Source organism: Phaseolus vulgaris, chromosome 6 (genome assembly GCF_051622355.1).
Source record: "Phaseolus vulgaris cultivar YP4 chromosome 6, ASM5162235v1, whole genome shotgun sequence".
NCBI classification, from domain to species: Eukaryota; Viridiplantae; Streptophyta; class Magnoliopsida; order Fabales; family Fabaceae; genus Phaseolus; species Phaseolus vulgaris.
The window spans coordinates 20,865,802-20,891,217 of NC_143503.1; the positions used below are offsets into that span (position 1 = coordinate 20,865,802).

The 25,416-nt window shown below is 36.5% G+C and overlaps 1 long non-coding RNA gene and 3 pseudogenes across 5 annotated transcripts; 3 read left to right on the forward strand and 1 right to left on the reverse strand.

The window, feature by feature from the left end:
- Positions 1 to 1,445: 1,445 nt before the first annotated feature.
- On the forward strand, positions 1,446 to 2,327 carry LOC150027278 (protein FAR-RED IMPAIRED RESPONSE 1-like; annotated as a pseudogene).
- A 5-nt stretch (positions 2,328 to 2,332) lies between these two features.
- LOC150027279 (protein FAR-RED IMPAIRED RESPONSE 1-like) lies at positions 2,333 to 3,009 on the forward strand (annotated as a pseudogene).
- Positions 3,010 to 11,053: 8,044 nt separating this feature from the next.
- LOC137831163 (uncharacterized) lies at positions 11,054 to 14,739 on the forward strand. 5 transcript variants are annotated; one of them, XR_011084359.2, is made up of 8 exons: positions 11,054 to 11,398; positions 12,474 to 12,534; positions 12,626 to 12,688; positions 13,371 to 13,480; positions 13,583 to 13,614; positions 13,817 to 13,838; positions 13,964 to 14,286; positions 14,364 to 14,739. It is a non-coding gene; the product is annotated as an uncharacterized LOC137831163 (long non-coding RNA). The 5 variants fall into 5 exon arrangements; XR_016521326.1 differs by lacking the exon at positions 13,371 to 13,480 and having other exon boundaries at positions 11,077 to 11,398; XR_016521325.1 differs by lacking the exon at positions 14,364 to 14,739 and having other exon boundaries at positions 11,087 to 11,398; positions 12,474 to 12,545; positions 13,964 to 14,099.
- Positions 14,740 to 16,240: 1,501 nt separating this feature from the next.
- On the reverse strand, positions 16,241 to 19,809 carry LOC150027280 (uncharacterized; annotated as a pseudogene).
- Positions 19,810 to 25,416: the final 5,607 nt, after the last annotated feature.

The following is a 25,416-nucleotide window of genomic DNA, read 5'->3' on the forward strand; positions in this document are numbered from 1 at the left end:
CTGTAAGATTACCTCAAATAGCAACAACAACAAAATAGTTCAATATTCAGCTAATAAACTCTGAGCAAGTTACAAGAACTCACAAAAAATATCAAAAAACAATACTGAAAAGGAAATATTTGTATATTCAAGGTTAAAAACACAGAAACAGGATTGAGACCAAATAAGTGTTGGAGGAGGACGAACCTAGCTGAGGAGGATGCCAAAGATGTCGCAGATGAATGCACACCAATAACGAAGCTTCACTGAGACAAGGTTAGAAACGTCCAAGTTCCAATGTCAGGTGAGGAGAACACCAATGTTATCGGAGGAGGTGATTGAATGACACGACGACGGTGGATGGATGAAAAGAAGACACGTCGACGGTGATGGGATGAACTGAAGAGGGTTGGCGGTGATCGGACGAATTGAAGAGGCGCCGGCGGTGGGTTGAAAACAAAAATTTAGGGATGCAAAAAAAACGGGAATGAAGCAGAAGGAAGGGTAGCAAAGAAAGATAAATGAAATTTGGATTTTCCAATTTTTAAAATCTGTTTTATCAAAATGGATATCTGATTTGGAAAATTAATAAAATATGGATTAGAAAAAAACCATATTTAAATAAATGGATTAGATCAGGAAAAAATTGGAGCAATTTGATTTAATTTGATTTTTTGGCCACCCCTGGTGACTGCACATTAAGTCTCACAGCAGAACTTTAAGTGTGTGGACAACGTTTGTCAAGGCAACCAACAACTTCATTCATTGAACCTTTGGTCACCTTGTTGGTGTATGCATTATAGAACTATATGAAATGTAAGTTACCTCATTTACATGCTTTGTCTTACGTTAGTTTCATTCTGCATTGAAGAAGTGTATTAAATGTGAGTTACCTCATTTACATGTTTTGTCCTACATTAGTTTCATTATGATAATCCATTAAATGTGACTTAGTCAAACATAGTCTTCAAATATGATGCTGAAGTCATAATTAGTTGACAACATTTTGTGAATGTAAACATTAAGTTCAATATTACAATATTCGATGTTGTTTTTTATACATAGTTGCATGCACTTTTTTTAGTAAACCTTGCAACATTTTGTTAATGTGAACATTAACTTCTATATGACAATAAGACATGTTGTTCGTTATACCTCCACGGTTGCAGTTGATTAATAAACCTGAAAAATTTCAATAAGTTACTCACTGAGCCTTGATGCATATAGTTTACACAATGTGAGCATTAAATTTCATTATGTTTGTCATTAAGTACTTTTATCATGCAGATAATGGACCACCCTCATGACTTGAGCCTTGATGATATTAGTCTTCTTAAAGAGAGTTGCGCGTTAATTCCTGCTGATGACACCGTTACGGACACTCCAAACTGTTTTGTGCCTGCAAATGGAATGTCTTTTGACAGTGCAGAAGCTGTTAGAACCTTTTACAGAGAAATGGAATCAAAATGCGTTTTGGAACTAGAATAAGAAGTTCTAAAAAGGGAAAAGATAATGAAATTAGATATTTCAGGTTGGTGTGTTCTAGGAAGGGCAAATACATATCTCCTCTCCCTTCAGAATTGAAGACTCTTCCAACCTAGACCAATGAATGTCCGACAATGATTAGTGTTGCAAAAAAGGAGTCGAAATGGTATATTATGAATGTTATTTATGAACATTCCCATGATCTAAGTCCAACAAATTCAAGGTTATTTCGCGGGAATAGGAAAATTAGCCTCAGTGCCAAAAGAACTCTTGAGCTTAATGATGATGCAGAAGTGTGAATCAACAAGAGTTATCGATCTCTTATAAGTGTTGCGGGAGGTTACGAGAACCTCCAATTTGTTGAGCGTGACGTCTGCAACTATGTAGGCCAACATAGACATGCCTTGGGGAAGGATGGAGATGGTCGAACATTATTGGCACACTTTTCTCGCATGCGAGAATTGAATAGGGATTTTTTTTTTTAAATTGACATCGATGACGAAAACCACATAAGAAACATGTTTTGGGCAGATGCTAGAAGCTGGGCTGCATGTGAATATTTTGGAGACATTGTATCATTTGATACAACATACCTAACAAATAAATATGACATGCCCTTCGCACCATTTGTTGGTATTAACCACCACGGTCACTCTATTCTACTAAGTTGGGGACTTTTGTCCTCTGAAGACACAGACACATTCATATGGCTATTTCAGTGTTGGCTAAGGTGCATGTCCTACAAGGCCCCAACAGGCATTGTTACTGACCAGTGCAGGGCCATGAAAAACGTTGTTGTTGTTGTCTTCCCAGAAACCCGTCATAGATGGTGCTTGTGGCACATCGTAAAGAAAATACCAGCACAACTCTCCAACAGTTTGTCCATAAATATGACAATGCATTACAGCACAAAGCTAAGAAGGAGTACGAGGCTGATTTTTCGTCCTTAAACACTGTCATACCTTGTGGGTCTAATTCTTCCATTGAGAGACAATTCCAAGCAGAATACACATGGCAAGTTTGTTGAAGTGCAAAAAGAATTCAGGGCTAAGATGAATTGTCTAGTACAACATTTCAATCTTAATGGATCTCGATGTCACTACAGTGTTCTTGAGGAGTGCATGCACAATGGACGTACTGAAGATAAATTATTTATTGTAATTTTTTATCGTGAAAACCATGATGTTCAGTGCAACTGCATCTTGTTTGGGTTTAGGGAAATTTTATGCAGACATTGTTTGGTCGTCGTAGCCCAAGAAAGAGTTAAGAAGGTCCCGTCCAAATATGTCCTTGTGAGGTGGTCGAAAAATGTCACAAGACACACATACATCAAAGCATCTTATAGCGCAGGAAAAAAAAGAGGCTCATATTCAAAGGTATGATACAATGTGCAAAAGGTTTTCTCATATCTCTGAAGTTGGTTGTGAAAGTGAACATACAACAGAAAACATACTTGAGCAGCTACAAAGGATGGAGAATTTGGATACATGTACTCGCCAGAGGAAAAATGTCAGCAGTAATTGGGGCCACTCCCAAAGTATGTAGAAATGTCACCTCCATCAAATGATGCGTCCAACGGTATTGGAGATGCACTTATTCGGAGCTCTGTTGTTGCAACACGTAAGGGACGACCACGAACACGAAGATTGAAATCAAACATCGAGAAGAACCACAAACACAAAATGCCTACGAATAAGAAACATCAACCTCCCATTCCAAACACATTAAGTACAAATTTACAGGTTCTTTTGTCTTTCATTCAATTTCCATTACTATTTCATTAAAATTATGTGTAGTGCATCAATGATGGATACAACATTCCTCCAATGAGTCCACTTTCACAACCACCAGCAGACTGAAATGTGTGTCATGCCAGGGACGATGCCAATACAGAATGAGCCACAAACTGATGGTATTCAATGTGGTGGGTTTATATCATTCTTAACCTCACTTCATTCCAATGTTACAATAGCAGAAGAAACATGCCACAGAAAACATGACAAATTTCTTTTTTCTGGTGGTGTTTCTTAATGACATGTTAATGTATTTATTTGGCACATATAAGACAGTGAAACACATTCAGTGATTGTCATATTAAATGAGATGTGTGATGTTTCTTGTTTTTGTCCTTGTCTGTTATCTTTTTAGTAGAAGCGTCATGTATAACCATTACAACCCATATGTGCAATGAAATTGAAGTGTGTCTCAGTAAAAAAAAATAAAAATCCATATGGCCGATTCCTCATGGCTTATTGAATGTGGTGGATTTGTTCATGCCTCATTCCTGACAGTGGAAAGGTCTGTTATAGACTTAATTGCATAAAGTCCGTTATAGAACTCTGAGCAAGTTCTTACTTATTACTATGTTTGACGTTGGGTGGTTTTTGATGTACTCGTGTTATGTTTATGCTCACGCAGTCTTAACAGAATAAAGTGTGTGGAATTACCTAAAATTAAATTAGGAATGACTTTACGGTGAAAGAACAACTTTGTAGGTGGAGCGAAAAGAGTGCTAAAGTCAAACTGGTTGCTCGTGTGTGTGTAAGTGTTGACCTATGTCATGCCAGAAGGTCCTATACTACGGCGGTTGGATCTAATAACCGATTTCACATAATAGAAAAAAATTCAAAAATTTAAAATATATTACATCGGTTAAATTACACAACCGATGTAGTGTGCGCCTGATGGTAAAAAAATATATATGTTACATCGGATATCAAAACACTGCTGTAATAATGCAAATAATTTAAATATATTACATTGGTTAAAATACACCACCGATGTAGTGTGCGCTTATATTGGTAAAAAAACTATACATTACATCAGTTATTCAAAAGATCGTTGTAATGTGCAATTTATTACCCTGATTTTTTGACCCTACTTCGAACCCCGCCCCCTACTCCTCCTGTGATTCGCGGTAAAACTATTGTGTTCTGTTGTACCCATTCGTTTTCCACCGGCGGTTCTCCTAGAGCTTTCATTCTTCTTATTTCCTGTCTTGTCTTCTGTTATTCTGACGCACTCATTCCCCAACCATTGCTTCGAACTTCGTTCGCCTGCACTCCGTTCACCAGTGTTGCTTCCGAGAAATTTCTTCAATTTCGAGGCCAGGTGTCGTTGTCTTCCGTGTGGCACTGTTCTCCTTCTTTGGTGCCAAAGTTTTGTGTCTTTGTCGCCACTAATACTTCCACCGGTCCATTCTCTACCCACATTGTCCTTGTGCAGTGAACACAAGTCCACCGTTGACGTTCCATGGTTACATTTTTATTATTAAATTTTCAAACTTGTTAATTTCAAATTTAAGCACTGCTTTACTTTACATTTATTTATATTTAGTGTGTAGGGTTTTATTTGTATTCCAAATACAGTGTAGTGTGATGATCATCTTCGTATTGGGTCCGGGGGTGGTCGACCCTCTACATTTTGTATTTTGCTTACAGGAACTCATAATTAGTTCATACTCATACATGTTTTTCTTCTTTCTAGGTGGATCACATGGCTGAGGGTGAGTCCATAAGGAAGACCAGGGGTCCTACACGATTGAAAGATGTTATGATTAGTGATGATAAGGTTCCAGTTCAGATTCACCCTATAACGGGCAGGCCATCAGGCCTTAACAAGGTTAAATTTGTAACCTTTTTGGGATCCTTAGCTCGAAAGATGGTGTCCATATTGACCCCCACATGGGAGGACGTATCAGAAGTAGACAAGAATTTGATATGGGAAATTTTTTTGTCTAAGTTATTCATTTCAATCTTAGTAAATAATGTGTGTGTTGAATTTACATGTGAATGATTTGTTATCATAATTTGTAGTTAAAATTTGCATTTAAGACTTCCGATCGCATTCAAAAAAAGTTAATGTCTTCAATCAGTACCAAATGAAGGCAATATAAAACAAATCTCACAAGCCATTACATCTATGGTAAATACAAGGACAAGTCTCCTTGTGCAACATAATCTATAGATGAAGATATGTTGTCTGAATTTGTTAAGACTTGAACCGATCAAAAATGGAAGGTTGGTCAACATTTCATAATATATGTTATTTTATCTTTTGATGGAATTCTTAATTGATATGTGTGTGGTGTTCATGCAGGAAATCAGGAACAAAGCTCAAATGATTGCACAAAAAAATACGACCCCTCACCGGCTTTCTAGGGGAGGTTATGAATTGCTTGAGAGAACAATATTACAAGAAAAGTTAAACAAAAGACAGACTAAATCAGGTTCTGTTGAACCTATGTCTCCTCCATCCCCTCCGGATCGATGTGACCTATGGACGTTAGCCAGAACTAAACCCAATGGTGAGATGACATATGAACCATCATTACAGGTTTCTGAGCGCATTGTAAGTTCACAAGTCCATGTCATATTTTCAGTCGTATAAACTTATCATTACATAGTATTATATTAACACATTGTATGATTTTTGCCAAACTAACCTAAAGCACAAAAAATCCATAGGAAATTTTCATCCCACAGGTCGAGGTGACATCTTGACCTTGGCCAATTGGCACCGCAGAACACCTAGGGCATGTTCGTACAGCTGGTTCTGATGTTGGTCTCAAACAATATTTTGGACCACTACCTCGACGTACCTCTTATGCAAATCTCTGTCAGGAGATGATGGATGAATTTGCTAACACCATAAAACAACAACTCACTGAAGAACTGAGGAACACCATAAAAGAACAAGTGCGTGAAGAAGCAAGACTTGGATTTCATCAACGATATCATGTTCCTGAACCACCTCATGTATTTAATCCTCGTCGTGAAGCCAGTAGGGAAGGTAGCTGCAATGTCCACAATTTTGAACATGATGACAATGATGCAGTTCCTTTAAGCCCTGATGTCAAACCCAAAATTGCTTTAAGCCCTGAATTCCAAGCACTAGTTCCTTTAAGCGGTGAAGTACAAGCAGAAGTTCAAAAATCAGTCAGCCCAATCCAAGACTTAATCAAAGTTTCTAATGAATTCTTTGAAGATCCTTGTTCGATTCCCTAGGATGCAAAACTTTTTGGGGTTGACCATGCTGGACTTCCATTGTACTAAGCATGCAAGATCTGTTTGAAATCATCTACGGTGAACAATACCTAAACATCTCAATTATTCAAGTATGGATGGTGTAAGTACCCTTAATCAGTACATGGTATTTATTGAAATGATGTTTGATGACTGTTTTAAATGATATTTATGTTAAAAATGTAGGTATATAAATGAAATAAGTAACAAGGGTGAAAATGAAGGTACTTATGGATTCCTTGACCCGCAATCAATTCAGCTATCTGGAAATAAAGAGGATGATTGCATGAATTACGTTGAAAATTGGGTTGCGAAAACAAAAAGAAGGATTTATTTTGCTCCTTTGATAAGTAAGTAAGTAAAAGTTTTTACATATGTATTAACTTAATTAAAAAGATTTCTAAAGAACTCTTTTATTACAGCTCTCACTGGAAATTACTGGTTCTTTGCTCTATAGACAAAATCGTTGTGTGGTTTTGTTCATTGCAGAATGAACCCAGTTCACATGCCAAGAACCTTGCAAGGTATGTTTATGTAAATTATTGTACTATTTGTTGTCAATTAGTAATAATTTTCCTTTCTTTTTTTAGCAAAATGAATGCATAAAAAAATGTACGTTGGATTGTTCTCAAGGTTAGTGACTTGTTCATTATGACTTTTTCCATAATAGTGCAATAAGAAAGATGGGAACTTCGAATGTGGTTACTACGTCATACATTGGATGTGGACATAAAATAGTTTACCTTTAATAAAATAGTTTTTTTTTGGAAATTTAATAAAGTAAAGAAACCGCATCGATGAATCAAATCATCAACACTGTTGGATTGTTTTGAAAATTGTTGGTGTTGAACGGTGTGGGAGACCGTGCAATGCATTGACCAACACGAAGACCAACCCCTTTCATCTATTTAAAAGGGACATCAACATCCTCAACCAACACAGACGTTTACCTCTCTCAGTTTCAATTTGTGTGTATCCAACATACCTTTTTCCATTCCCTACAATGTCGACTTTCAATGTAGAGTTATCACTAACAATTAGGAACCGACAACTGATATCAGTTTTCACAACAATGAGTTTGCGAGATGAGGTACGTTAATGGTTATGGTGTATTCATTTACCTAATTTCCACTGTAAACATAATTATGAAGTGTAATGTACTTTCATGACGAATTCTTGAAGGTCTACGAACATGTAAATCATTTCTTTGTTATAGATAATCAACCGAACCTTGAAAGGCATTAGCTGCTAGCGGACAACTCAGGAAACATTCATCATGTTCAATATAATGAAGACTTATTGGATCCAAAACTAACTGAAGGGTGGATGGAATTAAGGAACTTCTATGGACTGCTTGGTGACCACGACATATTAATTGGATATGTTGGTGCCTCAGCTTTCCAACTGACCGTTTTCAGGTCAGACGCTGGGCAATTGGCTGTGAACAATTATTTCAGTCAGCTGTCAACAACAGAAGCTGCGTTCGAAGGTCAGTTTGTTCATTACAGACTTACCCTGAATGCATATATTTATAGCGATGAATATCTGGTAATATATGTTATACTTTCTCAGTTAACTTATAAATGTTTGTCTTGTATGGCCATAACTTTATGAATGCAAACTGTTTGTCTTGTATGTGTGGGCAGGTTTTGTTTGGGGAAGGTTTTGAGAGTTATGTCTGGGATTCAAATCTTAGAATCTTCATGCTATGTGGACCACTAGTACATCAAATATTTGAAGCGGAGACTTCACCAATCTCCTCCAACACTTTCTACCTTAGACCTCGATGGAATAACATTTGTATGTTAAACGAATTTCAGGAAGGAGACACGATTACTTTTTAGGCCCAAACAGACAACCCAAATTCGAATGTCAGAATTCTGCACTGTCACTAAGAATGTCTTCAACTTTCTATTATTTGTACTCTTTTAATATTATTTTAGGTTCGGTATATTTGGCATGTACTAATTGAAAATCTTGATAGACTTCTTTTACTTATTGCTTCAAACTCAGTTTCTATTAATTTGTTAACATGTACCACAAAATATTTTGGTCATTCGGTGGAATTTAAGAACTGTGATTTCGGTGAAAATATAGCCCAAACAAAGTACACCGAAGGCATCCACCCATTTTAATGAAATACTATTCCCTCCAAGTAAAATATTATGGATAGAGCGATAACAGCTCTGAACTAAAAATGGTTAACCGTGTTTTTGTAACTGGTAACCTGTGTTACGCGTAGTGGCAGCAACCCCTTCAGAGGATGTATTGTATCCAATGATCCATGAATGACTTCCTCATGACCCACACAACAGTCAAACCTGACCCTTACACCCGAAAGATTCCAATTATCCCATTTGAGCCCCTTCAAGTAACGAGGGTGTAACCGAAGGCACACTTTGGTGCACAACTAAACTCACACTCATTGAAAAAAGTGGGAACCTCTATGTTTGTAAGTGATTACTTGTGCTAGGTTGACCGCCAGAACAATGTAATGTGAGATGGGTTAAATCTTGCAAACCATTGTAATGAACCTATGTCACATCGGTTTAATATTGAAACCACTATAATTAATATGAAAATTTTTTATTTTGTGTGATTTTAATAAACCGGTGCAATGTGACATGGGTTAAATCTTCCAACCGTTGTAATTAACCTATGTCACTTCAGATCACTAATGAAACTACTGTAATATAAATATAAATATGTGTTGAGGTTCTTCGTAGAGCGAAATCAATGCTGAAATAAAGTGGGTACCCCATTGATGTGATTCCACTAGCCATATAGAGAATGATTCTTGACATTCTTAGGAATCACCTTGAGCTGGACATTATAGAGGCACTTTTTCTTAGAGTTGGATCATTGTTCTAAGACAAGAACTCACCAAAAACTAGTACCAAATCCCAAACTCATTTGGATGAACCAAATATTGTCAAATTGAATCAACAAAGAGATTAAAACTGGAATTGACCGAACAGAATTGAACAATTGATCAAATGAACCGAACCAAAACAGAAATTAAAAACAAAAACAGAACATAGTGCTGGAAAATAGAAAAACCGAAACTAAACAACTCAAGAACACAAGGCAACATGAACAATTGAAGAAGAAGAAAGGAAGGAGAAGAGAATGCTCATGAAGATGGAAGGAGGATGGATGATCTCGCCACTAGAAGTGTGGAATGCTCCTAGATGAGAGTGATGCCGCCACTTGAGGACTCCATTGATCCATCAAGATAAGACTAGAGAAGAAGGCTGCAAAAGCTCTCCAAAGGTCACTCAAAATTTGAGTAGAGTTTTCTTAGATTAATTCCAATCTGAATTTTACAAAGGAAGCACCTCTATTTATAGCCTAAGGTGCTGAAAAATAGGTGGGAAATTTCAAATAAACTCATTTGAAATTCCCACCAAAAACAAGTCACATGGGAGGTGTGACCTTTTTCTACTATGACACCTCCCAAAAGCTACACCTACACCACTCTCCTAAGTCACATGGGTAATGTGACTTTATTTTACATTTTCACACTCCTTTATTTAATAACCACACCTCCTAAAACTATACAAGAGTATTTCAAAGCTTGGCCTTGCCCCTCATGGGATGGACTTGGGCTCTTTGGGCTTTGGCCTTCTTGGGCTTGGGCTTGGGCTTTGGGCTTTGGGCTTGGGCCTCATCTTTATTTTATGTCTTCTTTTAATTTTGAGAAGACTAGAAGGAAGAACTTCAAATGTGAGGGTGGATGTCCTCTTCCTCCATTAATAAAAGCCTCCTTTATTTGATTCTCATCACCCATGGTGGTAAAAGTCGTGACCTATGAAAATACTGTAAAACCATTAACCTATGTCACATCGGTTCATTAATGAAACCGTTGTAATATACATATAAATATGTGTTGTGGTTCTTCGTAGAGCGAAATCATTCCTTAAATGAAGTCATGGCTGTAAAAGTCGTGACCTACGAAAATACTGTAAAACCGTTTGAATGTAATTTGGCCTATGAAATTAAATCCCTTTAAGAAGTTCGAGTGCCCACTTAAAACTGTGGTTTTGACGCACTGATTCGCCAAATTTCGGTTTCGGATATTTAATGAACTAAACAAACCGCATGCATCTATCATTTCATAAACATTGTGGAATTCTTTTAGTTGACCGGTGTTGGAGACCGTGCAATGGTATGGCCAACACGAAGCGAAGACCAAGCCCTTTATGTATTTAAAACATACTCGAACGTTCCCTCTCACATATTAATTTCCCTAAAACAAAGAAAGCTTTTTCCCTTCCTTGCAATGACTACCACGGGCGCCGAGCTTTCACGAAGAATTTGGAACCGACCACCCACTACAGCATATTTTACTTTAGGCAACGCTAAAATAGACCACACGTATAAAAGTGTTGCCTAAACATAGTAGAGCCCACGCTTTTATAAATGTGGCTTAAAAATTATAAAAAACCACGCCTATGAAACCGTTGATATTTTAGGCCATGGTTTTAAAACTGTTAACCCTTTAGACCACGTTTATTTATGTGTGGCCATTTGATTTAAAAAAACGTTAAAATAAAATATAAACCAAATGGGAAACTCTTTTCGTATTATTCCCTCTCAAGTGAAAACGTACGTCTTTACCTTCAGTATTGCATTTCCCGCTCTGGTTTCACACTCCGACGAGCGCCTTCTTCTTCCCAAATTCCAGCGCCTTCTTCTGCCCAAATTTCATCGCCTTTTTCTTTGTTTTGCGTGCGTTCTTCTTCACAAATTCTGGACTTGGCTGGTGTGCGTTGGAAACCCTAGGGCAGATGAGGTTCTTTGCGGTGAGGAGGTAGAAGGTTTCAATGAAATTGGTGACCAGTCGAGCCAAACGAAGTTGTTCGTGGTGAGGAGGTAGAGTGTTCGCCGTTTGCAGTGAAACCCTAAAGGTTGGTGATTTCTTTGACTCGTTTTTGTTTTTTTACCCAATATTTTCTTCTACCTCTTTATCTATTTGCATACTTAGTTTTAGTCTTAAATTTATGAACCAATGTGCGTATTCTGGATGGGTGCCAATTCTGTTTTTTTAGGGTTTGTACTAGGCATGGTAATGTGTGAAATCTATATGTGCTTCAGCACAGACAGGTTATAGCTTCCAAGACTTATTGATTTTTGCATGATTGATTTTGGCATGTGAAATCTTCAAACCTTGGTAGGTGTCGCTGCTATTGTTGTAGAATAAAATATGCATATTTGTGCCTAGCTACTGCATAGTAGATAGAATCTATTTTTGGGTAATTTGTTGGTGAGATTTTTATTTGTATCTTAGGTGGAAAATTTGTACTTTGGCCTTCGTTATTGGCTAATGTAGATTGACTTGATTTTCTTTGTAAAAGGGTTAAGAGACACCCCTTATGTGTCTTAGAAACAGAATACCATCACCTGTTAGTAATTATTCACAATCTACTACATTCAAAGTTCACTTCAGTCAAGCATAAGAAATAGCATGATACGAATTTGAATAGTTCAGTGACAGGAACACAGACTTTAATTTATAAAACTATGTATAAAATTAAGGACTTGTGTATGGTTTTAAATTGTGGTTGTAATTTAGTAAAAAATCATTAATACTGCAACAAATTGTGGAAAAACATTGTGGATGAGGTCATAGTTACCGTCACAAAAATAGTTGCAGTAAATTGAAAATCTTTTACCTCATAGTCAAAGTTGAGAAAGACAGATGATATAAGGAGCAAGCAGAGATTTGAGAGCCTAGATACGCATAAATTACATATTTTGTAATCTTGGCTGATAAAAACAAATATATTTTGTCATCTTAATTTGATAATACCCTTTTGTGAATGTTATTGTTTTATCAGTTGAATGGAACAACATATTCGTAATAACTTAAGAAACTACAAAGTTCAGCAAATAAATTGCTACAATCTGTCCAAGTACAACTTGCATTTTGGTTAAATTTTGTCTTTAACTGCCACTTATGTGTATTTTTTTCTTAATTCACAGTTTTAAACCAATGAAAAGGGCCAATTCCAATAAATCATATACAGCTGTAGTTGGTAACAAGGTGAGAAATAGGTATATTCTCAATAGCCAAGGTCTCTCTATCTTTCTTCTTTCAATTTGTGGAACCCTTTTGAAGTCATGACTTTTTGTAGGTGCAACTTCTACACAAGAAAATGCAAGTTGGGAGGTGAAACTTCAATTCCAAATCCATTAAGGTTCAAACTATTACATTTATTATGTTTTTATTTATTTATTTAAAAAAATTTACATGTAGAAAACTCCATTTTTGAAGCATTGTATATACCTTGTAAGTGTGTCTGCTTGTATGCAATACTGCATAACTGTATCTGCTAAAATCACATAGCAAAATCTGAAACCATATAGGTATATGCTAATGCTCTGAAACAGACAATGGGTAAAATAATGAAAAATGAATTGAATAGTATGAGTGGGATGGGAGGTTATGATTAAGTGAAGCAAAGGTCCAAGGTGTGGATAGGAAAGTTAGGTCACGTGTATCCTTACAAAACTTTTCTAAGACAGCAATTGGTTTTCTTAACAATAAAACTGTACTCATCACTAACCCTATAGGCAAAGACAATATCCTTACAAAATTCTTCTAAGACAACAACTGCACACAAATTAATCAAGGGCTTTATCATCATTTGGCTTCACAAATTCATATATATATATATATATATATATATATATATATATATATATATATATATATATATGTGTGTGTGTTAATTATATGTATTCATGGTGGCGTCTCGTGAGGTGTTTGCCTTTAAGGGGACTGGTGGGTCACATCCCACGTGATGGCTTAATGCCAAAGATCATTTGAAACCATATTCTACACGTTTTTTTCCCTAATTTACTTATATATTTATGCAGGAACCAAACACTAAGACCAATCATTATTGATCTTTCCCTTGACTTGTGGTTGAAATATGAGTTAGCATTGATCACTCAAATTTGATGATTCCCTTTTAAATTGTTTATTGGTATGTCTCAGTCTACTTCATTCATATAAATAATGACATTTCATCTTATATGTATTAAATTTTATTTTACTTTTTGTGATTTTTCCCATTTTTCAAATGCAGATATTTCTTTGAGGTTTAAAATTAGAGTGCAGGTACAATTCTGTGTATTGCAATTTATTTTATTGCAATTTTGTATTTGCAGAAAAATTACGATTTATTTTATTGCAATTTTGGTCTCCATTTTATTCCTTTGTATGTGATATTGCTCTTTGTTTTTTTTATTATTTTAGTCTTTAATTTTTTAATGAATTTCGTTTTAATTTTGCAATTTTGGGTACCCCTTGGAGTTTTCAGGACAATTAGTTTCATAAATCAGGTACGTCAATTTCATGGTCATGGTTATTAGATGATAAATACACTGGTGACATCTTATTTACTTTCATCACGAAATGTTGAAGGACTACGACCATGTCGATTGTTTGTTTGCTATTACATTTGCAGCCGACCTTCCTGCTCATAGGGTCATAACGGACAACAAAGGAAACGTGCATCATGTTCATTATAATCAAGACTTACACAATCCAAAATTGACTGATGGATGAACGCAATTAAGAAATTTCTATTTGTTGTTGGGTGACCACGACATATTACTTGCATATGTTGGCGCGTCATGTTTCCATCTGACCGTTTTAAGATCAGAGGCTGGGGAAACGACTACGAAGACTTTTAGGCAAGAGCGGGATGAGAAAGCACATGTGTTCGACGATGACTTAGTTCATTACAGGCTAACCCTTTATGCATATTTGTATACCGAAGATTTTTTGGTAATATATGTTCACCTTTTTAAGTCTATTTAAAAGTATATAATTTATAATGGGCAATCGTTTCTATGTGTGTGCAGTTTCTGCAGAATGAAGGTTTTGGGGCCTATGCCCGAGATTCAAATCTGACAAATTTCACACTCTTTGAACTAAAAGCTCCTAAAAGACTTCTAGTATTGACTTCAGAACAATGGGGCGGATCGTGCACCCTTGGACCTGAATGGGATGCCTTCTGTAGGTTAAACGAATTGGAAGAAGGAGACACCATTATTTTTTAGGCACAAAACAACAACCCAAATACGCGTGTCAGAATTCTGGCTTCTCACTAAGGATGTAGTGAAATATTTATTTTTTTGTACTCATTAAATATTATGTGACGTTGCAAACATTTTACTTGTACTAATTCAGAATGTTAAAACAGTTGTTCACTTATTGGTTAAAATAAGTTTGTATTCATTTGTTAACGACTTTAACAAAATATATCTCGTAATCAGAAAATTAGTACTTTTCGCTCAAACAAATCAACTATGATATAAGGGGAAAATTGTCCAACTATGTCACACTCACCCCACGCACTCCAAATTGCAAATTACAAACAATTGGACCAACCATGGACTTGCCAAACCCCCAATATCGCGCACCAACGCACTCACTCAAAAATTGGTTACCCGTGTGTGTGTAAGTGGTTATCTGTGTTACGTTCACAGTCATCAACCCTTGACAGTATGAAGTTTATCTAATGATCCAGGAATCATGACTTTCTCATCAACACCACAACACTCAAATCTCAAAATCACTCCCCACGCACTTCAAATTGCCAATTACAAACAATTGGACCAACCATGGAGTTGCCAAACCCCCAATTTCGCGCACCACCACACTCGCTGAAAAAACTGGTTAACCGTGTGTGTGTAAGTGGTTATCTGTGTTACGTTCACTACCCTAAACCCTTGACAGGATGAAGTTTATCTAATGATCCAAGAATCATGACTTCCTCATCAACACCACAACCCTTAAATCTCATAATCACCCCCCACGCACTCCAAATTGCCAATTACAGAGGAATGGACCAACCATGGAGTTGCCAAACCCCCAATTTCGCGCACCATCGCATTCACTCAAAAAATTGGTTACCCGTGTGTGTGTAAGTGGCTACCTGTGTTACGTTCACTGCCATCAACCCTTGACAGAACGAAGTTTATGCAATGATCCAGGAATCATGACTTCCTCATCAACACCACAACACTCAAATCTCACAATCACCCACCACACACTCCAAATTACCAATTACAGACAATTGGACAAACCATGGAGTTGCCAAACCCCCAATTTTGTGCACCACCGCACTCACTCAAAAAAAACTGGTTACCCGTGTGTGTGTAAGTGGTTACCTGTGTTACATTCACTGCCTATCAACCCTTGACAGGATGAAGTTTATCCAATGATCCAGGAATCATAACTTCCTCATCAACACCACAACACTCAAATCTCACAATCACCCCCACGCACTCCAAATTGCCAATTACAGACAATTGGACCAACCATGGACTTTCCAAACCCCCAATTTTGCGCACCACCACACTCACTCAAAAAATTGGTTACCTGTGTTACGTTCACTGCCATCAACCCTTGACAGGGCGGAGTTTATCCAATGCTCCAGGAATCATGACTTCCTAATCAACACCACAACACTCAAATCTCAGAATCACTCCCCACGTACTCCAAATTGCCAATTACAAACAGTTGGACAAACCATGGAGTTGCCAAACCCCCAATTTTGCGCACCACCGCAGTCACTCAAAAAACTGCCAAAATACTCATTCTATGTTTTAAATATGTATAATTCTCGAAACAAAATGACAACTCATGTACAAAATCATTTAACAATTACAACTTAAATATTTTAACCTAAACTTGAACTTTGTATCCTATCCTAATAACAAAGCATTGCAGTCTGTCACTTTTTTTGCCCCCTCATGTCGAAATGTGACAACAACTCTTGACGATGGATGTTGTCTTTGTGAAGCACGCATTTGGAAACCAAATCCTGCCGCAAACTTTGAATTTCAACCTGACCAGCCACATCTCCAATTAATGTATATACGCATGCCTTAAAAGTGAAACTGAAACATATATCAATGTAATGAAACTAATACCAACCGAGGTATATTCTGGCATACTACTAGTGTCGTCAAACTTTGGAACTCCGTCCCATAACTCCATATATTTAAGGACCATGACCCACAATCATAACTGAAAAATGTCAACCACAACGACATCACTCAGTACTACAACATAAACATATGTAACCTTAATTACATGGTACTAAAAAATGGATAACTACTCACTTATTTAGCTGTAATGGAACCTTTGGTTGATTAACCTTGAGAGGACCATCCATTCCAACCATACTAAACATATGTTGAAGTCTTTCTGCCTGCCAAAATAAAATAAATTTCAACAAACGCAAAGAACGCATACTATACACAATAAAATGGCAACCCATGTACAAATCAGGTCATATTTTACATTTCACGAACAGTAGACATTTATTTACCAACATACATACAACAGCTTTATCAATTCGTTTGCGTGACCGATCATTGTGTCCAAGGGAATCCAACACAAACAATTCCCTACTGTCACACTTGACCACATAACACCACCAGTGGTTATCATGCCCAGTTGGCACAAAGACCTACGTGTAAACATTACAATGGCCATAATTGATATTAATAAACTTCATAACCATGTATTTCATATGTATATGTTTAAATCTACTACTCACAAAATCAGCATGTGATATATCTTCAAATTCCAGGATGCCATTCTGGTAATAAACTTTGTAATCATTTGCATCCTAAGCCCGCAACTTCGATTTTGGGTTCTTCATTTGCTCGATAATAGTAGTCTGTTAAGAAATGATGCAACATAATTACAACAACACTCTAAATCTATTAATGAAACAACGAATATATTACACATACCGCAAAAAAAGGAGTCAAGCAAACCCGTTTAACCTTGCTACTTCCACTTCTTCTTTTTTTTCATCGTACATCATTGTACTACATGCAAACAACATAACCTACAAACAATAATGATAACTGAATTATATATCAAACTTTATATGCAAAATGATTACAATAAATTATACCATGTTGTCCAATTTCCCTCTAGGCCTAAGTGAATGGATGTCAGCTTGTGTCAAGATCTGTTTATTCACCTTAACGACGACTCTAGAAAAAAACAAACATCATATTAACAAACCATGATTTTACTCCATAACCAAAAAATTGACACTTTAATATTCACAAACCTATTGTTTTGTCCATGAGAACCATAGGTCAAAGTCCGATAAATAACCTCACAATCAACATCATCATGCGTCTTACCGATATTTCTTGGCGTCGGTCTCCTGTATGATGATGATTCCACATTATGGTCGCCCTGTAGAAGTCTTATTTTCTCTTCAATGGCGCTAATGCGAATGTCATTTTCCTCAGCCTTTTCTTTGCACTTTTGTTTCCATTTTCGTTGTTCAGACAAAATCTTGTCCAAATCAATGGAATTATAGGAAGATTCATCACTTTCAATAAATTATGCTGAGCACTATCCGCCAAAATTTTGTGCTTGAACCACTACATCCAACACCTCTTCTTCCTCTGACAGATCCCAATCCCACACAATCTGGAAAAAAAATCCAATAAACCAAATCAGATAAATGAAAACAACCACTTCAAAACTTGAAAAAAATCAATCACCAATTACTCCATAAAAAAGTTTAAAATACCTCATTCGAAGCAAATGCAACACGAATTTTGCTGGATCAGTCATTTACACGTGGCCATTGAAGAACACGTGGAAAACAATATGTTGGACTCCCATCACCAAGACGTACATGTTGTACTGCCCACAACTGTTATAATGAAAAGCAAATTTTTATTTCATTTATAAAATTAAATAATAAAACAATTTTACACAATGAAAATATGGATAAATCACTTCAACTAACTTGCAGCACAACAACACATCCAACAAGGTATACTCCAGCTGAATTCTTTTGCATGTTCAAAGTTTCAGAAGCACGCCCTAGACTTCTAAGAAGTAACCCGTGGACGGCTTCACCCCAGTTATACATACTCAAGGAATCTAAGTTAACTAACAAACTAAACGGAAAACTAAGGAAAGACCTAGATGTTCGCGAAAAATAGAAAACAACAAACCCAAGCAATATATACAATATACAGAATACATCAACATCTTTTTTTTTCTTATTTTACTATCAGTCAATTTCTTCACAATGCTGGCAATTGTAATGTCCTCACCACCAAATAATTTTTTAACAATGCCCCCTTCATCGTCTTGTAATTCAACATTTATACCACTAATTCCTAATCCCAAAGTAATATATACATCAAAAGGACTAAAAGGCACAAGATGTTGCCTTATTGTAAAATATTGGTCCTCAGCAGACCACCTACTAACCAACTCCTTTAAAATAGTACTTGAAATATTTAATGGTTCTTGTAATCCGACCAACCATTTAAACGGCGTAGTTTCAATCCTCTTACATCGGGCAGAAGATAACATACCATTAATCTCAATCATATGTTTTATACATACCCTGTGTCTCACCCTGATCTGTAATTGCAAAGAATAAACTGATTACTTGCTTTACAAAATAAGAAAAAAACTAAATAAACCTTCTAAGATAAACATACATTAACTTCCTTCACACCATACTCATTTTAGGTTTTAAAAAAAACCTAAAATCGACAAAACAAAAGTCAGCAAATAGAACAAATGCTAGACCGCAAAATGTCCAAATCAACGAAGCACAGCAAAACACAACTAATGAAAGAACATATACTCACGAAGACAATACCAAGACGAACACGAAACCACAACCCCACCAACAGAATCATAGAATAAACCGCAACACACCTCCAAAAAGATCTCACTGTCACAAGAAACACGAAGGGAAACGGAACCAAATACCAACCACACACTCCAAAGTCCAACAAAAAGGAAAAACTGAGAACAATTGAACCTTAAGCACGACCTCGAACAAGAGAGAAGGCAGCGGGATTTAAATTGCCCTAAAAATTCATATATATGCACATATTTACATCGGTTATATGGAAAACACATCTGTAATATGTCGTATGATTAAAAACTACAATATATTACACTGTTTGTGACTACCAACTGATGTAAGCGTATAAGTTAAAATTACAAATACTACATCAGTTGTCACTACCAACCGATGTAGAATGGCCAAAAAAAATTACAAATATTACATCGGTTGAAACAACCAACCGATGTAAAGCACTCGCCGTTGGAAAGTTGCCAAGTCACGCAAAGCTATATCACTCGGCCACGTCTCTGCCACCTCTACGGCGTCAAATGTGTGTCATGTCCAGAGGGTGTCAACATATCGGGAGTCTTAAAACATACATTCTCTTTAGAAAATTCTCTCTCCTTCACTAGAAACTGAACAGTTTGTTCTTCTCCATTTTTGTTCATAGTTCTAACACCATAGTCAGAACATTCAGATTCAAGAAACTCATCGCCAACACTATCAACCAACTAAGCCTCTGATCCTTCTTCTAAACGCGCGTCCCAACAATCTTTCTGAAACTCAAGCATGCCATCAGAGAAGCTCCACTCTTCTTTAAAGGAAACCTGACATAAAGTGTCATTAATTTGCACGGTCTTCGCCAAGTTTACTTCTCCTCCCACCGGAATTTTTAACCGCAACCTTGCATACTCTAATATCTCGAAAGCGTTGCCTCGTCAATCTCAACCAGTGAACCAATTAAAGCCCCTATACGTTCAAAGCAATCTTTCCTCCAAAGGACTAGCGGAATGCCTCTGCACCTAACCCAAACAAATTTTTTGGCAACCACGAAAGAGTTCATTCCAGGGAACAAAAGATTGGAAAATTTTGTCAAACCAATCTTTGTTTTCTTCAAAAGACCTTTTAATAAGGCTTTTCTTCAATCTTTTCCCGAGATATCGTAATCTCACAAAACTGAACCCTCCCAAGAAGAAGCTTTCCTTGGAAGATTGTAAGTTAACTGTTTCAGAAAATCTACCAACAAAACAATTTTCTAGGCACATTGAAGAATCCACCTTGACCCTAACATGAGTCACAACGTCATCAGAATCAGACTATATGTTGCCCACACTCCCACTCGACACGACCTGTGCGAAAGAACGTCGTTTCCAAACTTTTTGAGGTGCAACAGGTCTCTATGTCGCCGGTCTCAGTGAGGGAGCCATAACCTTTTTTCTGGAACTCATTCTTGCTGCACTTAGGTCTGTTAACTCGCATCTTCCATGTTCCTATCCATATTGAATCCAACCTCCTTTCCAAGTCTGTGCATCCCTCACCCGTTGAAATTTGACAAACCCAAACCGTTGATTTCTTGCATTTAATTTTCTAATAATGAAAATGTCTAACACTTTCCCCATATCTGAAAAAAATTTCACAAATCCTTTTTGTTATGATCAGTAGGAAAATTGGTGAAAAAGAACGACGTATCTGCCATGATTCACGCAAACTACGCAAACCTTTGTTGACTACAAAGAGAATTAATGAGAGGTAAGGGTTTGTGTTTACTAAAACACTTAACTTAGGTTATTTATTGCTTATTCAATCCAATTTTCTAAATTCGTTCAATACCAATGAAGTTTTACTCATTCTTTGCTTAAAACTAATGTCAGAATATTGCACATTCTTTTAAAAGTTAGTGGAATGAATTTAAAAGGAATTTCTACACTTTCATAATTGTTTTGTATAAGATGTTTCTTAATTGTTCGTATAAGATTAAATACTTTTAATAGTGTAACCACTTAGTATAGCATATTTAGAATATAACTTGAATACATATAAAATCAGATCTTATCAATAGATTAATAATTAATTACATCATATAAAATTTAACAACTTTAGTAACATTTTATTATATCTCCAATTCAATATAATTTTTTTTATAATAAATCTCATAAGAGAATTATTATACTACTATTTATATATTTTTCTTATTGATATGATATGTAGTATATGGTCTTAATCAGTAGTTGTATATATAAAAGAAGAATTAGTGGTTAAGGTTGCAAAAGCTTATTAGAGATTGTTGGATTTGAAGTGAAAAAAAGAGACATAGTAACAAAGCAAGCTACTGCAGTCCATGAATAGGTCCTTCAACTCAGTGTTCGATGAACTATTAATGAAATAATAATTATCAAATTATACGTAATTATTGTATGCAATATTGTACGATATTGTACCCAATTATATGCAATTAATTTAATAATGATAGAATCCCATGATTAGTGGATCCCTACCTAATTAGATTGTAATTTGGAAAGAGAAAGTCTCCCTACACTAGTATATATTTCCTATACATGAAGTGATGTAAATATACACATAAGAGAATAAAAACTTCTTCTTTCTTCTTACCATCTTCTTACATACAATTTTCTTATATGGTATCAAAGCACCGATCTTGGTGCTTTAACAGCCTCCCCATTTTTATCCGCTAAATAAGAGATCATGTCTGGCAAAGAAGGCACCAGTAACGAGTCCGATAGAAACCCCGTACAACGCTTCACCGCTGAGCAAATTCAGCAATTGGCAAAGGCTATTTTCTCACTCAACAATAACGGTAAAAATGACACGTTTGTTAGCGCTGCAGGTCTGCTTGCCCGTAACTCATTTATTAATTATGCTTTTACGAAATCATGGATTTTGGATAGCGGAGCAACCAATCATTTTGCATCTGATTCACAATTTTCCACACACACTTCATCATCATTTATTCCAAATTGTAATTTGGAGAGAGAAAGTCTCCCTACACTAAATTGTTGTGTCGTTTTTACTCCACATGGTTGCGTTTTGCATGACTTGGCTACGGGGAGGATGATTGGCTCAGGTAAACAACACGCAGGCTTATACTACATGTTCCCTCTTCCAAACCAAGCTCAAGCATCTCAAATTTCAACCGACCTTGATTTATGGCACAAGCGCCTCGGACATCCTTCTCTGGCGTGTCTACAACTTGCATCTTCCTTACTACCTATCAATAAAAACCTCATTCTCATTCATAATAATTGTAGTATTTGTCCCAAAGCTAAACAGACAAGGTTACCCTTTCCTTTAAGCACAATAAAATCTCATTCTCCATTTAATATATTGCATTGTGACATTTGGGGTCCTCACAAAACCCTAACTCATTTTGGAAAATGTTTTTTTCTCATTATAGTCGATGATTATACTAGATGTACTTGGTTATTTCTTATGAATCACAAGTCTGAAACCCAACATCTCTTAGAATCATTCATTATTTTTGCACAAAATCAATTTCAGGCATCTATTAAAACCATCAGCGTTGACAACAGATTAGAATTTATTTCTATGCGTAATTTTTTTCTCAAAAAAGGTATTGAATGTCAACGCATTTGTGTCTACACTCCTCAACAAAATGGAGTAGTAGAACGCAAACATAGACACATTTTAAACACAACACGAGCCCTCCTATTTCAGTCTCATTTACCATTAGAATTTTGGGGGAATGCGTTTTAACTGCCACATATATCATTAATCGCTTGCCAACACCTTTACTAAAAAATAAATCACCTTTTGAGATGTTATATAATCGCCCACCTTCACTCTCTCACTTAAAAACTTTTGGTTGCCTCTGTTATGCAACTATTGTTTCACCTAAGCAAAAATTTGATCCGCGCGCTCGACAGTACATCTTCATTGGTTATCCTCTCAATCAAAAAGCATATAAATTATTTGATATAGATGCATACACTTTTTTTACAAGTCGGGATGTCATCTTCCATGAAAGTGTTTTCCCATTCTGCCAACAGTCCCAGACGCAATCCTCATCTCCATTACAAGTTATTTTTCCCATTATTGACATTGACTTACCCACTCCTGTCTAACATTCAATCGATCAACCTTCTTCTCCTACTCATCACAATGCACCTGAACCTCCATCAAATCAACCTTCTTCTCCTACTTGTCACAATGCACCTGAACCTCCTTCAAACCAACCTTCTTCTCCTACTCGTCATAATGCACCTAAACCTCCAGCAGACCAACCTTCTTCTCCCACGCCAAGAAGTATAGCACCCATTACCAAACCTTCTCCAACCGACCTTCCTGTTCGACGATCCAGTCGCACATCAACCCCATCTTCCTGGCTTCAAGACTACGTAACGAGATCCCAAGCCAATCATTTGACCACTGCTCAAGACCGGCCGAATGGAACCAGCTATCCTATGCATAATTTTCTTTCTAATTCACGATTTTCTTCTACACATAGTGCATATCTTGCTAAAATCACATCCACCAAAGAACCTCACACTTATGCTCAAGCTATCCTTGATCCAAATTGGCAAAAAGCAATGGACGAAGAGCTTACCGCCTTGCAGCTAAATCAAACGTGGACCTTGACACCATTACCGCTTGGCAGAAACCCATCGGATGCAAATGGGTCTATAAAATAAATTACAACTCAAATGGCAGCGTCGACAGATATAAGGCGCGCCTTGTCGCAAAGGGGTACACTCAGATTGAAGGTGTCGACTATTCTGAAACTTTTTCACCAACAGCAAAATTAACAACTTTGAGGTGTCTCCTCACCATTGCAACAACCAGAAATTGGTTTACTCACTAGCTAGATGTGCAAAATGCCTTCTTACATGTCACATTGCATTAAATTATTTACATGGACTTGCCACCCGGGCATCATCGACAAGGGAGAACATTGTATGTCGACTCAACAAATCCCTTTATGGTCTCAAATAGACATCCCGAACATGGTTTTCAACATTTTCTCATGTGATTAAATTTGTAGGATTTCAACAGTCCAAGACAGACTACTCTCAATTCACAAGACAGAATAACTCATCATTTATTGTCCTTTTGATTTATATGGATGATGTTCTTTTAATAGGAAATGATTTGACAGAAATTCAGCGTGTTAAAGACTGTCTATTACAACAATTTCGCATTAAAGATCTTGGAGACTTAAAATATTTTCTAGGAATTGAATTTTCCCGTTCCAAAGCTGGTATTTACATGTCACAAAGAAAATATGCACTTGATATTTTGCAGGATACAGGACTCACAGGTGCTCGTCCAAACAAATTTCCAATGGAGCAATACCTAAAACTCACACCAGACGATGGAGAGTTATTAAAGGATCCAGTCAAATACAGGCGACTCGTGGGACGACTGATATACTTCACGGTTACTCCACTTGACATAGCATTTTCGGTTTGGACCCTAAGTCAATATATACAGGCTCCACAGAAACCTCATTGGGATGCCGCATTTCGAATCCTAAAGTACATCAAAAGATCACCAGGATAAGGATTGTTATTGCCATTCGTGAACAATCAAACATTGACAACTTATTGCGACTTAGACTGGGGAGGTTGTCAGACAACTCGGAGATCAATATCTGGGTATTGCATTTTTCTTGGTTCTTCTATTATCTCATGGAAGTCAAAATAACAGACAAACGTATCAAGATCATCAGCAGAAGCAGAATACCGCGCAAGGCCAATACTTGTTTGGAGATAATTTGGTTGCAATATCTGTTGTAGGATTTAAAGGTGCCATGTAACTTGCCATCTCAACTTTTCTGTGACAATCAAGCGGCATTACATATAGCAGCAAACTCAGTATTTCATGAACGCACAAAACACATTTTGAAAAACTGCCACATTGTGTGAGAAAAATTACAAGTCGGATAATCATTCCGTCATATGTACCGACACAGTATCAACTCGCATATATTTTTACGAAGACACTGGGCAAGGAACAGTTTTTGACACTACAACACAAGTTGGGGGTTCATGATCTTCACTTACCAACTTGAGGGGAGTATTAAGGAAATAATAATTATCAAATTATATGCAATTATTGTATGTAATATTGTACGATATTGTATCCAATTATATGCAATTAATTTAATAATGATAGAATCCCATGATTAGTGGATCCCTACCTAATTAGATTGTAATTTGGAGAGAGAAATCTCCCTACACTGATATATATTTCGTATACATGAAGTGATGTAAATATACACATAAGAGAATAAAAACTTC